Source organism: Crocodylus porosus, unplaced genomic scaffold (genome assembly GCF_001723895.1).
Source record: "Crocodylus porosus isolate Cpor-Errol unplaced genomic scaffold, CroPor_comp1, whole genome shotgun sequence".
NCBI lineage: Eukaryota > Metazoa > Chordata > Crocodylia > Crocodylidae > Crocodylus > Crocodylus porosus.
Window position 1 is genome coordinate 64321872 of NW_017728950.1, and position 13324 is coordinate 64335195.

Genomic DNA, 13324 nt, shown 5'->3' on the forward strand with positions numbered 1-13324 from the left:
GTCTGGGGAACCCTGGTGGTTTTCCCTGCTGCAGCCCTTTCCCTGCTCCTGTAACCCCAGGGGGTCTCAGTGCTGGAATTCCCCAGCCAAGGGTGGGAGCAGTGAAAGAAAGGGTGGGAGCAGTGGCACCGAAAGGGAAAGTAGGGTTGGGAGAAGCACAGTAGGGGAGTTGCGGGGGAACAGGTGCCATTCCAGCCTCAGATCCCCCCAGGCAGTACCCAGGCAGTGTGCCAGGCTCTCAGCCCTGGCTGCTCTGGGCTCTGCAGTCTGTAGGTATTTGATGAGTTCCCCCCACAACACATGCCAAGTTCCATGCTTCTCTGACTCATCCAGGACTGCAGAGACCCTTTTCAAACCATGCTGGAAGGGAGCAGGTCCCCAACCAGACAAGATGGCATGGAGCAGGGACCAACACTCTCCTCCCTCCTGGGCTGCACAGAACAGAACCAACCCCCTTTTCAGCCCAGAGCCTACACCATCTGCAAGTCCTGCTGGGCACCCATGGGCTTTCTGGGGAAACAGAAGCACCACAGGGCCTGGATACCCCCAGTATGGAGCCAGCTCCTTTGGCTACTGTGGGGGCCATGCTCCCAGGAGCCAGGATGCACCCTCCCCTCTCCTCTCCACCCCAGTCCCATCTCGTTTGATCACTGCTGTCTCAGTTGGCTGGCAGGAGCAGGGTGGGTGGACAGCTTTTTCAGGCTTGGCTTGTACTCTCAGGTGGTGCCAGGGAGCACTAACCAAGCTTGCAAAGCCTATGGAATACTGGCCGAATTGCCAGAAATTTGACCAGCATACAGAAGTTTTTTAAAGCACTGTAGGTTGCTAGAGTGCTGTAAAATGCAGCACTTCAAAATTAATACCTCATTTATCAAGGGTTAATTTAAAGCACTGTACTCATTTTTTAAAGTCTGTAAAGCTGTGCACACCTGGTAAGTCATGGCAGTAAAGCACTTTAAATGGCAAAAAAAGCAACTTCTGTCCATAATTTCTATCTCTCGAGTCCTAGCCCCAACAATCTGGATTCAATTCTTAGCTCTTCTACAGCTTGCTGCATGACATGAGGTAAGTTATTTAGGGTGATATTTATAAAAGCATTTTGAAGTCAATGGGAGCTTTACTATAGATGTCTAGTAGTGGAGTTAAAGCAACATTAAGTACTTCTGAAAAATCCAACCCCAAATCTCAGTTCCCAGTTTGCAAAACAGGAAACACAATACTTCCATTTTCCTATCTTCTGCTTGTGGGATCCTTTTTGCACAAATAATGCTTGGAGTCTGTAATATACTGTATACAGCTAAAAGGACCCCAAACTTGATAGCCTCTTTAGGTGCTATTTAAAACAAATAAATACATAAATAAAAAAAATAATATTTATGAAGCTTTTAGGCAAGCCTGGGTCCTTGATCAATAGTGAGAGTGAGTAATTGAATTATTCTTTCCAGAGATGTGGGGCTATTAGCAGAGAATTTCTGTAACTGCCATGGAATCACTCCTCCAATTTCGACCTCTCCCAGCACAGAGCTATGTAGTCAGGGTGAGTGTGCAGTCCAAGTTTTGTTTTTATGAACAAACAACACCCTACATCTTCATAGCATGCCTTTAGTCCCCCAATATATATATCCATCACAAGTTCATGCATGACTTGTGAGTTAAAAATGTCTCCAACTAGTTATTTAATTGCAGTGGAGATCACTGATGGAAAAATTCACTCTGCCTAGCAAAGTAAGCCTTTTGGAAGATATGTCTAAGCATTGACCAAGCATCCATACAAACGGCTACAGAGGATTAGCTTCTTGGCTGTTAATGTGGGCTACTAAAGCAAATTGTTTTGCTGACTTTGAAACATGAGACTTTACAAACTTAATATTCTCTTGACTGTTAAAGTATGTTTAACTTGTGATCTGTGAATAGGAATATGAAACAAGAGCAAATGTATACTAGTTGACAGTAGTCTAAGTGCCTTGTTGTGCGTTACACTGTCAGCCGCACAAATGTTGATCAGTATTAGTGCTGCCTTGGAGTTTGAAGCAGTTACCCCCATAGTCGAGAAACCTTCTCTGACTGTCCTCTATCTGCACAGCTTTGACTTGCCACTATAGGCCTGGTGAGCAGGGACAAGACTAGGAGTTCCAGCTGTGAGTTGCCACTAGAGGGCTGGTGAGCCAGGACAGGCTTTCATCCCTGCTTTAAGAGTGGGGGTGTGAGAGATCCTGGGATACTGGAGGGTTCAACTTGGGCGGCACATCAGTGAGGAGTGGCCATACCTTAAGGGAATAGGAGCCGGGAAGTGCAGATCAGAGATAATCCTGCCTTGGAGTGGCATAACTTTGAGCTACAAAACAAATACTTAAAACCACTGTAAAATGTTAATGTACAGGTAGTCCAGCACTCCAGGAGCCACCCAAAATTACCATGTAACAAGGCCTTAACCTCCACCTCAATACGGTTATTTAGATTGGTGTCTTGGCTGTTTATTCACATTCACAAAATATTTTTTGTCTCAATCCTTCAACTAAAACTAGTAATTTCTGACCGTTTTATCCCCACTAAGATACTTTATATATAATGTTTCTGTCTCAGGGAAGAAATTAACATATTTTAAATTGCTTGCCCAATGGTTGTTTAATAATCTATGAAGAAACTCCATAATTCATCTCCTCTACAACTATGAAATCAGCATCTACAGTAAAGTATACCCAAACTTTGAGAACCCAGATAAAAACAGTCACTTAAACTGTTGATTCTGTTAAGAAAGACTTTGGTAAAGCTGCAGGAAGGTGCGGGAGAAGGTGTTACAAAGTCAGCTTTTGAAAGAATAGAAGAGGTACATGTGCAAGGGACTGGGAGAATTGGGGAGGTGTGAGAGAGCTAAAAGGAGAGATAGAAAGCACTGAGGTGGAATAGGGCAATGAGAAACAGAAGAGAGAAGCAGAAGGCCGTGGAAGGTATAGGGAACTAAGATTTTAACTTTACAACCCACTACCATAGAGGAGGCTCACATCAGGCGGAAAATATGGCAAATGCATAGTGTGCCATTGTTTAAAGTTGTTTGAGTGAAAATAATAAAACTGCAGCATGTAGCTTTTTGTCCATGCCTGAATCCCAATCCATCCACACACAAACAAAAAAGGACACTTTTGTCCAATCAAGCTTATGTTCCATTTTAATGTACTATATATAATGTACAACCTGTTCACAACCCCTATTCAAGCACATTTTGTTGTGCAGGCTAGAGGTAGGTGAAGACACAAAAAGTATCAATTAATACTTACTCTAATAAATATTAGATTTACTTTGTCTGTGCTTACTCATTTACGCTTGCCAACTTTACTAGAAGAAATATTAGGTGGAATGGCAAACTTGAAGTAACTGTATAAAGATTAGAAAATATTCATGGTAAGTGAAAATTGATTATATGCCTGTGATGACTTGCACTAGAACCTGATTCCAAAAACCTTACTTGTTGATCAGGAAGATCGGAATGCAAAAAGACCCTGCAAAAAAGAGGGACCTTGAAGTCTTTGTAAAGATGTTTTTGTAAATAGTAAAGTTGAGAAGATTACAAGCTGCCTGTAGACATTTCAGAAACTGGTAAATCTAAATTTGTGAAATATATTCTTTGCTAAAATGATTTTGCCTGGCTTTAATTAAAAACTATCTGGAATCTCTGGCGCATTTGTGATTTATTTTATGGACTTAATATAATTACTTAAAATATGTCTTCCAGTTGAAAATCTACACTGTAATATGTTTGTATTTTAAAACTTTCGTTTTTGGATCTGATCTTAATAGAGGCTGATTTTGCCATATGTATCACGGAGCATAAAATGAATCTAGAATTGAGTGTAAGCTACAAATTTCTGATCTGTATCCATATACATTACATACACACAAAAATGTTCAGATGCATTACCACATTTTATCCTTTCCATCTGGAATATGTGGGGAAAGACTGACTTTCACACACACAAGAATACATTATTGTTTCCGATTTTTTTGTGTTAAAACAACTGTTTTTAAAGTCCTAGCAATAAATATGATAAGTGTTACAATCTGAATATGTTTAAAGAAGAAAGTGTTTTAAAAGTGTATACAATATAACCATTAATAAACAACTGGAAAAAAGCAGAAAAAAACTTTTTTTTTGAGTGTTGGAAAATAAAACAGCTGTCATAAGTGCTGAAAGTCTGGATTTTGCTGCTAATGCGCCTATTCTGAGTACCCTTGACAAATTTGTAAGTAAACTGCAAATACTTTCAGATACCACTACATTCCAAAGGAAATTACATTAATAGGAAATTAAATCCAACTTTAAAAACAGAATGCACTCCAAATCAATAAAAGTCAGAGAACTATAATAGGAGATATCTTACACAAATCATGAATTACCGTTCACCACTAGATTCTGAGATTCTAATTTACAGCTACTTTCATGTTACCTGTTCAACATAAGTGCATCTCTGCTGTTCTGCATGAGGGTTTCTGAAATAATAAACTGGAACATACTTAAATGATTAAAAGTCATATTTTAGAACAGACCTTTTATCACTTACCTTGTTTGGTATTACTCCAATAGTATACAATGCAATTATAAAAATGCATAAAACTGAGTGGATCTTCTTCCAGTTATTCGTCAGTTCTCCGTCAATGTAGATAGCCAACAAATGACAAACTGACCCTTTTTCCTTTCAGGAAAGAACGAATATAAAGGCTAATCACTGCTACAGGAAGAGCATTATCTGTTACATTCCTGTTCAGGATATCATCCTGACTCCTTGTTTTTTGACCTATAAAAACAGGAATTAAAGTCTCTTATGAAAGACAGTTGCAAACCAGATGTTACACATTAAATTACTTTATAACTTTGAATTGTATAAGTTTCAAGAACAATTTGCCAAAATAGTCACATGCTTCTGTCTAACATCAGTATTTAGGCACCTTGACAGAGGTGGTCTGGATTTTCAGAAATGCTAACTACTCACAACTTGAAATGCCTTTCAATTAAAGGTAAGGCATTGAGCATTTCTGAAAATTATGCCGCTCATTGCAACGCCTCTAAATGATTTTTTAGGTGGATAACATTAGGTAGCCAGTTTTGAATATTTAGATCATTGAATTTATACTTTGATTTTTAATGCGAATGTATTATTTATATTTAGCTTACAGTAGCTGATTAGAAAAAAACAAGCTGAGATGTCAACAAGCCCACATTTTTACATGTATACAACATGGATAGCCATCTGCTTCCCTGAATTCATTTCTGATAGCAATGTCAAAAAAGAGATGTTAGTGATTAAACTTTCCACTGAAGTGATAAGCACAACTTATTTGCTACAAATCTATGGACTTAACTTTTGGAGGAGCCTAAAATGAAGGTTCAGATCTGACTAGAACTTCCTGAAAGATTTTTACTGTGTTTTTATCTTTTGCAGCCAGGCCTACAAACACTGAAACTGAACAGGAAATCTAAAATGCTTATGGTGCAAACTTGCTCACAGCTCTCTGAAGAACTTTGCTGAGATAATCCATAGAAGGCAAGGTAGATATGCCCCTTATGGACAAAGCAAATAGAGCATAAGCTTGTGCCAACTTGAGCTCACTTCATCAGATCCTGTGAAAGGACAAGCATAGAAGAGTGTATAAGGTGGAATGAGTGATTTGAATACAAAAGGTACTAAGGAAGGAGGGAGTGGAAGGGGAGAGGGGAAGAAGGGAGAGAGACTGTACTGGGAGAATCAAAAGCGCAAATAACTCATAGGAACAAAGGCGTCACAAAAGCTAATCCAGATATAACAGGATAAGAATCTGTATTCCCTTTTAAAACCACACAGTCCATTCTGTGGATGATTTCTTGATCTGCAGCTTCCTGTTCAAACTCGTTCTGAAAATTTTGCTGCCTGAAAGCAGCAATCCTGAGATCAGCAATGGAATGTCCAGGGAAGCTAAAATGTTCTGCTACAACCCTTTTTCTTTCTGCAGCCAATATCAGATTGGTGTTCATTCATTTTTACTCATAAAGGTTGCCTTGTCTGTCCAGTGTAGACAGTAAAGGGGCACTGTAAGCAGGTATATGACCAATATACAACATTGGTAAATTGCAGGTAAATGGCTGTTGGATGTTGCTCTCCTTGTTATTCAGTCCAGTCATGATGATGTTTCCACTACAATACAGCTAGTTTCCAATACAATGTGGAGGCACAGCAAGTATTTGGACTCATTGCAATGCCTTAATGAAGATGGATATTAGTCTGTTGCTTGAGAGATGCCATTTGAGACTGGGGGGCTTCCTGTAAACCCCTTTGGCTATCTTGAGATGGTCTTTGGTTTTCAAGAGGAGTTGTAGGCCATCCATGTTGTGTCTAATATGTTTAAGCTGGAGTCTGTAGGTGACAACCACAGAGATTCTGTTGTTTTTATCCCAGAGCTGGCATTGTAGCAGGTCAGAGTGAGGACCTAAGTCTGGCTTCATTGATTTGAGTGGCTACAGTTTTGAGATTGTATTGTAATTGTAAGAGTCCCTGCTCCAGATATTAAGGTATTCACCCCAGTCAGTGGGTTCAGAACAGATATTACTGAGTAGAACTTGGCTGTAGACAATGGATATCACTAGTGCGCTCAAGGTGAAAGCTGGTGGCATGAAGGTAGCTGTGGCAATCAGCTAGTTTCCAATTCAGTGTGGTGGCAATATGGGCATTGTAAACTTTCACTGTAGTGTCTAGGAAATGAATCTGCTGGATGGAGTATTCCAGAGTTAATTTGCTGGAGGGCTGCAAGTTGTTAAAGTGTTGGTGAAGTTCCTTCCCATGTGCCCATATTATGAAGATGTCATTGATGTACCTGAGGTTTATCAGCGGGATGAGAGAGCAGCTGCTGAGAAAATGGACTTCAAGGTCTGCCGTAGAAATGTCATATCGCGAGGGTGGGAGGGGTGGGTTGCATGTACTTATGGCAGTGCCTTTTATTTGTAGATATAGGAAGTCCCCAAATCTAAAATAGTTGTGTGAGAGGAAAAAGCAGGAGAGTGTAATGGAAACAAGCAGTTTTCTCATCAGGGATGATGTTCTTTATGGCTTTTACTCTGTCCTCTTAGGGGATGTTGCTGTACAGAGATATGACACCCATGGTAGTTAATATGGTGTTTGCTGGAAGCTTGCCAATGAACCCTAGTTTCTTTAAGAAATCTGCCAGGTCTTTCAAATAGCTTGCAGCTCCAGTGGCATGTGGAAATAGGATAGAGTTAATATAGCCAGAAACTCCTTCCATGACAGTGCCAGTGTCAGAGAGAGTGGGCTGTTCTGGATTGTCAGATTTGTGGATCTTGGCTAACAAGTAAAAGTTCCCTGGCCTAGGTCCCTGGGAGATGGAAGGAGCAATTTTCTCAGTGTTCCCAGAAGTAGATCCTCTAAGAGTTTACCTAGTTCCTCCTGGTATTGTGCCATGGGGCCCTCTGTCAGTAGAGATACACACCTATTCTTGAAAGACTCCATACAAAGGAACAATACAACTGAGACAGATTTAGCATTTAATAACATGTAATATTAATTCTTTCTGAAATGTCAGCACCCTTACAGGATGAACAATATCTAAAAGAAAATGTAAGACAGAGAAAAAATACCAAATAAAATACATATTATATAATGAATGCACAAATCACGCTCTGTTTAAAAAGAGACTTTTTCATGCTTTATAACATGCACATAAGGCTGAAATCCAGTAGGGTGAGGAGTTGTGCATGAGATGGGGCAGTCTGCCCCTTGATAGAAAAATGAGCTCTATCTCCACCAGATGAACCATGAGTCAGATGCTTCTTTTCATTACATTCTTTGATTCCGCTCCCTCCCCCATGCCTTCTATTGTTTTACTGCTGCAGAAGTATACTAGTGAGCAAGCCAGATGTACGGTTTGGACCGAGACCAATGTTTTACAGTAAAATCCTACCTCAATTCTCTGTGGGCCAAGCAACTTACAGCAGAAAAAGGCTGCAGTCAGTAACAAACTAAATTTTGTTGTTAATGCAACTAAAGCTCAAAACAGAACTCATCTCCTAGGCACCAATTTCTCAGCTAAAACTTCAGGCTGTGTGCAGATAATATTATAACAACAAATATCTATCAACGCAAATTTACTGCATTTTTGAATCATGCATGGCTCAGTCTTCATGGAAATGAAAGATGTGGCAGCAATTCAAAATAGGGGGAAATAGTATAAGCAGGGTCTAAAAAAATTTTTAAAAAAACATTAGAAAATCTTTAGCAATGTCCAAACAATGCCAGGCACTAAAGGTACAGGCCTTATGCAACACTTAGGCTCCAAGGGCTTAGATTTACAAGCACTTATGGCTTAGGCTGCATACACACATTCAAATAATCTGGGAAAATTCTCCCAGGTTTGTTTTGGTAGAAATAAACTTATCTGAAGATGTCTGAACAGACATTCAAATACTGAGCCCCTGAAGAACAGAGCTTTCAGTGCTGATGCTGCACAGCAAGAGGGCCCCAGTGAACACATCTCAGCTTTGTAGGTTCCCTCAGTCTGCCTGGGGATAGAATGGCAGAAGTGCACAACACAACCCTGACTGGCTGATCCAGACTTTTTTTGGCATCTCCCTGCAGCACAACATGGGGGGATTGTGAAGGGGGCATGTTTTGCTCCCTGTTCAGCTGAAGCAGCAGAATCCAGCAAGTGACACACTATCTCTCTGGGGTGAAGGGGGTGGAAGCAAAGCACCCTGAGATGCTGGAGAACTGTGGTGCACCTTCTCTCAGAAGACAAGATGTACAGACATTGACTCTCCCAAGAGAAACTCTCTTGGGAATAATTCTACCCTGGTTGTCCCTGGGATATCTTTTTTTTCCTGGAGCAGCCATTTTTGCTCTGTGTGAAAAATCCTGAACTTTTGTAGATTAGCGGTTTCTCCTGGGAGAACAGCAACTCTCCCAGGAGTAACTGAATGTCTGTACATGGCTTTAGTATTATGCCTAATAACATGGGAAACATTTATATTGATCGCAGGCTTGAGGAGGCACGTAGGATAGAAGTCATTCCAATGCAGAACTGGCAAAATGCTTAGGTGCCCCTTAAGTCTTCAAAATTGACTTTAAATGAAAGTTAGGTAATGATTAACCCTTGTACTAACTTTCTTTTCCAGGGTGAATTTCACCTACAGCATGGAAATAATCTATTGCCTTGTCAGCAGATTGTATACCCATTCTGATTTCATACCTCTGCCTGGAAGAAGAGTACAAGGATCAGATTACATGGATCCCTAAGGCCAGAGATCTATTTTAGGTCAAACCACCTCTTTTAGGTCTTTTTTAGTGCATAACTGCTGATTTTGAACTATGCAATTTGCCAGGAAATTTATCATCTTATTTTTGGATAATTTCATTTTGCCAGCGTCAGTGTTTTTCAATCAATATTAGCATCCTGTTTTGACATTACTGGTTTGTGCTCTCACTGATTTCAGAGACCCAAGAAAGTCAGCAAACAAAGGACGTAAATTATTTAGCAGTTTGACCTTTGTGGTCTGCAAGAGCACATATATGTGAAACAAAACACGTACCTTGTGGAAAAAAAACCAGAAGTCTTGTGTGTTTTTTTTAATACTAACCTCAGAAATAACACTTCTGTTTAAATTTTTTAAACCCCTTTTGTTACTGGTATTACCAAATATGACTGTACCTCAGAAAGACTAGAGGAAAAATCTCTTTTTCTAAGTCATAAAATACACAAAATAAACAACAGTTTCTGTAGTATCAATGTTATGGTTTGTCTAGTCTTCCACAACTAAACAGGAGAACAAAAACACATTTACAATTATTTTCCTATTTTTTCAGAGCAAAAAATATAAAAAGGGAAATTCCAGTCAGCTATAATATCAAAAACTTGAGAAGACTTTATTTCAAGTTAGTTGTGTCCTTGCAAATGAGATACTAGATGCAAAAGTGTTATTTACTCATTCATAACTTCCATTTATAGCTGAAACTCCTTTCTATATTAGACTATTAAAATACAAATGTTATCCATCAAACAACAATATCTACCTTGTACAACAGTTGCTAAATTCTAGTGACATCGCATTGTAGAGGCCCCCTATGTACTTAATTGCTCAAATGGTTGCATAATTGATCATTTTGAGGCTGATGCATAATCAAATTTCAAAATTCAAGCTTCTGTTAGAAAACATCTCTACTTTATATAGACATGTACACACATAGCAATTAGAAGCCATTCATTAGGCCAGGGTGGAGGCAGTCTCATCCTGTTTCTTCAAATGCATTCAAAGCAGAACAAAAAGATGAAGCCATCTATCTTCCTCATTATTCTACTACAGCCTCTCCCCTGAGACAATATATTATTCATCAAGCTGGACCAGTGTTTTTTCTCTCCCTTATTCATTCGCAATATGATATGGTAAATCAAAGGTATCAGCATCAGAAATTAGATTAGTAAGATGCCCACATATGTTAAAGCATTTCTGTTGGGTTTTTATAAGTCATAGCAGAATTTGGCCGTATGAATCCTACATATAAAGAAAACTAAACATCTCCTCCTCCCCAACACATATACATATACACTCAGTGGGCTTCAAAGGAGATGCCATCATAGTTGCTTGACAGAAAATACTGAGACCCTGTTAGGGTCTGTTGTGCAATAATGGGTTGACGGTTGCTATCATTTGTGACTGAGAAATAACAGGATGCCCCAGGATTTACTGAAATTCTTTCTGCATAAGTATTTTTAAAGCCTATTCTAAAAGATATTTAAAACTTCTGATTGACAAAAAAAATTATCTTGAAAGCAGTGGTGTCAAATATATGACCCAGGGTTTGCAGCTGGTCTGCAGAGCCAAGTCATCCAACCCAAACAATTTGCCCTGACCCTGGCTGTGATGGGGGATCTTCCTGCAGTGGCAGCCAAGTGCCTGGGTGACAGTCACGGCCCTGGAGTCCTAGGAGTACAGAGAGAATAAGCTTGGCACCGTGGCTCTCGCCTGCTTGGCTGCCAAGTACCCAAATGAATGCAGCAGTGCCGAAACCCTAGCAGTACTGTTGGGGGTTTTTTTTAATTATTATTTAAATTTTGTGTCTCAGATGAAATTAGCCAAATGAGTTCTAAATTGTATCGATTGAGCAAAGCTCAATCATTCAAGTCTGTGTGGCACTACCACCAGAGAGTATCCTCCCTCCCCAGACTCTTCAGCCTGGGGCTTCAGATATTTCCAAATCCTTAGCAGGCATCCTACGTGCAGGCCTCAAGGCTGGAGGCCTTGGAGTTCAGATGCCTCCGAGTTTCACCTCCCCTTAGCCAACAGGCCAAAGAAGCAAACCAGGGAGAAATCCTCATCTCCATAAAAATAAAGCGTGTAGCCGAGAGCCTCTCCCTGGGAGGTTATAGTAGACTTTTGTAGTGGGACCTGCCTGCGGTGCTTTGGATGAGTATGCACCCTCAACTACACAGTGCTTCGGGATCTTGGCCCACAAGAGGCTGAGATCTATGTGCAAGCCCACCAGGGACTACACTTCATCTGAGAGGCAGAGAAGCGTGGGAAGAAGCCTGGCACCATGGGTTGTTCCCATGGTGGTAGCAAAGCACCTGCAATGCCAGGCTTCTCCACCAGGTCCCCAAATGACTGGAGAAAATGCCACATGTGGCATCCATCTCAGACCAGCCCTACCTGGCGCTGTATGTGGCCTAGTCCCAGATGGGCTGGCATGGGTGCTGCATGTGCTGGATCCAGTAGGAGAGAGGAAATGTGCCTGCGCCCAATCTACACCATGGGGTCAGTTCTGCACCATTCATCTGGCCCATTTACCAGTTCAATGCTACTCATCCAGCCTGCAGAACCAAATGAGTTGGACACCCCTGCTTTAAAGGAACACTATCAGGTAGAAAAAAATCACACTTCCATTTTCACTTGCTATTACTCAAATTACAGATTTAGAAAGAAAAGCTTTGAAGACAAGAAGCATAACAGGCCATGAACTGAACAGAGAGACTTACTATTTTGACCTAGTGCTATTAAACTCACCAAATAAACAAAGTTGTAATATCACCGCATTGTGTTGCTGTCAGGCATTGCTTTGGGATGATCTCCAGTGCACATTGGGTGCATCTACATGAGACGTTACTGCGCAATAGCATTGGTGGGCAGTAACCGTGACACAATGCTACTGCACAGTAGTAATGAGCTACTATGCAGTAGCTCTTTACTAGTGCACAGTTGTGTCTGAAAAAAATCGTGTGAGGACACTACTGTGCATTGGTTACTACACAGTCATTTAGTATTTGCTTATGCAGTAACAACTGCTCAGTCTGCCACTTGTGTAGATGCGGACACTGTTACTAGGCCTTATAATAGAGAGTGACACAACAAAGTTGCCATTGCTTCTGAGTTAGAGGCCAGAAGGAGGTGTTTTATTTCTTTGGGACACCTGGTTGGAGCTGAAGAGCTGTCAGGGCAATTCCTTTGTGGTGAACATCAGGAATCAGGAAACATTTGAAATATGGGAGCCAGAAGAGACTTGTTTTCTCTCCAGCCCCTTACACACAAATGAAACAAAAAACAAAACAAAGAACAACCCCTCTCCCGCCAAAATAAAACAAAACAAAACAAAAACACAAATAGGAAATTAAGAAATGCCTTTCTCCTTCTTTAGGATGTGTGTGTCTGTAGCAGAAGTTAGTGAGGACCTGCACAGAGTTACTAGGTAAATCCCCTTATTTGTTTCTTGAATACTTGCATGTAGCTAGGGAACAACAGGACTCCAGAAAGGAAGCAACACCCCTTTACCTACCCTGACTACTTTACCCTCCCTACCCTCATCCAGTGACAATGACAGTGGGGGCAGGGTACTACGCCCTACCCCTCACTACCACCCCCTACTCCTCACTACCACTACCCCCATATCCAGACCTTTACACAGGGGTGGGGATGAATAGCAGCTTAGGAGAAAGTCCTTCATGGCCACTTCTCTGCACATCTAGGAAAAGTAGTTGTGGGGAGGGGCAGAAAAGGGGGACAAGTCCAAAGTATTTGGTATCTACAGGGTAACCAACATGCAAGCCTCATGAGTTTGGATACATTTCACATTTTTCTTAAAGATCCAACTCTTGCAAGCTGCAGTTCATTAGAATCTCAGCTTTATTAAAAACACTCCACTCTTCTCACCATACACACATGCACAAGAAGAAAAGGTGCACTTTTGGCTCCATGGTTACACTAGAAGGCTTGACAATGTATCTGACTATGCTCTGAATATCCAAAACATAGAAACAGCTTATTTTTTTAAGGTTACAACTTGTGAGGCTCCATATAGGA

General features: G+C 40.7%; 1 long non-coding RNA gene across 1 annotated transcript; it reads left to right on the forward strand.

Annotated features, from left to right (window-relative positions):
* Positions 1-1452: 1452 nt before the first annotated feature.
* Positions 1453-5518, forward strand: LOC109323331. Its single transcript, XR_002104618.1, has 3 exons — positions 1453-1537; positions 4153-4238; positions 5436-5518. It is a non-coding gene; the product is annotated as an uncharacterized LOC109323331 (long non-coding RNA).
* Positions 5519-13324: the final 7806 nt, after the last annotated feature.